The sequence below is a fragment of the Gracilinanus agilis genome, unplaced genomic scaffold, assembly GCF_016433145.1.
Source record: "Gracilinanus agilis isolate LMUSP501 unplaced genomic scaffold, AgileGrace unplaced_scaffold22699, whole genome shotgun sequence".
NCBI classification, from domain to species: domain Eukaryota; kingdom Metazoa; phylum Chordata; class Mammalia; order Didelphimorphia; family Didelphidae; genus Gracilinanus; species Gracilinanus agilis.
This window is the reverse complement of record NW_025354357.1, coordinates 703-1,930: the sequence shown is the minus strand read 5'-3', so window position 1 is coordinate 1,930 and position 1,228 is coordinate 703. Positions and strand designations below refer to the sequence as shown.

At 65.1% G+C, this 1,228-nt stretch overlaps 1 long non-coding RNA gene across 1 annotated transcript; it reads left to right on the top strand.

Moving 5' to 3' along the window:
• The first annotated feature begins 184 nt into the window (after positions 1-184).
• Positions 185-984, top strand: LOC123254465. The gene is made up of 3 exons (XR_006506672.1): positions 185-294; positions 439-544; positions 909-984. It is a non-coding gene; the product is annotated as an uncharacterized LOC123254465 (long non-coding RNA).
• Positions 985-1,228: the final 244 nt, after the last annotated feature.

Sequence of the window (1,228 nt, the reverse complement as noted above, 5' to 3'; positions counted from 1 at the left end):
GAAGTTCCCCCTGCAGAGCGCAGGGCTGTGGAGTGGAGAGCTGGAGGAGGCGGCCCCTCCCCCCGTTTTACAGAGGAGGAAACTGAGGCACCGTGGGGCGGGGTGACAGGCCGTTGCTCACGGCCTGCCGCTCTCCCGCAGGGGACTCGCTGTCCATGGACGTGTCGTCGGTGCATCACAGCAACACGTTCCTCAAGTACTCCGTGTCCTTGCTGGGCTACGGCTTCTACGGAGACGTCCTGAAGGACAGCGAGAAGAAGCGCTGGATGGGCCTCATCCGCTACGACTTCTCGGGTACGGCCCCCCCCAGCCCCTCCCGCTGTCCTTGGGCACCCACAAAACGGCTGCATTTCCTTCTGCTTCCAAACCCTGAGGGGGGGGGCGGCCTGGGCGGGGCCTGCCTGGGGGTGGCGCTGACTCCGCCCCCTTCGCTCTCAGGGCTCAAGACCTTCCTTTCTCATCACTGCTATGAAGGGACCGTCGCCTTCCTGCCGGCGCAGCACACCGTGGGCTCTCCCCGGGACAAGAAGCCCTGCCGTGCGGGGTGAGCCGTCTGGGGCTGGCCGTCTGGGGGTGCTGCTGCCTGCCGGGGGCTTTAGACAGGGCTGGGCAGCGGGGCGGAGGGTGCTGGTTCCGAAACCTGCCTCTGAGCCAGGCCGGGGCCCCTTTGACGTCGAGGCTCCCAGCCGGCCACTCTCCCGACTCAGCTTTGTTCACTGGACGGCCGCGATCTGCCTCTGAGGAGGGACGTCCCACGCCAGGGCTGCCTGGCCAGGCTTGTCCCCCCGAGGCCCAGAGCTTGGCACAAAACACGCATCCCCCATTCTGGGCATGACCAGGACCCCGAGAAGCGGGCTTCAGGGTTCTGTCTGGGTGGGACGAGCTGCGGCCTCCCGTCTGTCCCGCAGGTGCTTCATCTGCCGCCAAAGCAAGCAGCAGCTGGAGGACGAGCAGAAGAAGGCCTTGTACGGCCTGGCCAACACCGGTGAGTCGGGGCCCCCACAAGGACCCCCCTCCCTGCTCTCCCTCCTCCCTCCTGGGGGGAATCCAGGTCAGGGTGCCTTTCTTAAGGCTTAGGTCACATGGAGCGCCATCTCCTCTAGGCTAATTCCATTAGGATGAGCAGAAAGTGCTTTCTTCCCCCAAACCGATGGTCGGGCCTTGGAAGGCTCCCTGGAGGAGGTGACATTTCAACTGGGGACTAAATGCACAGATGGGCTAGCTGGTC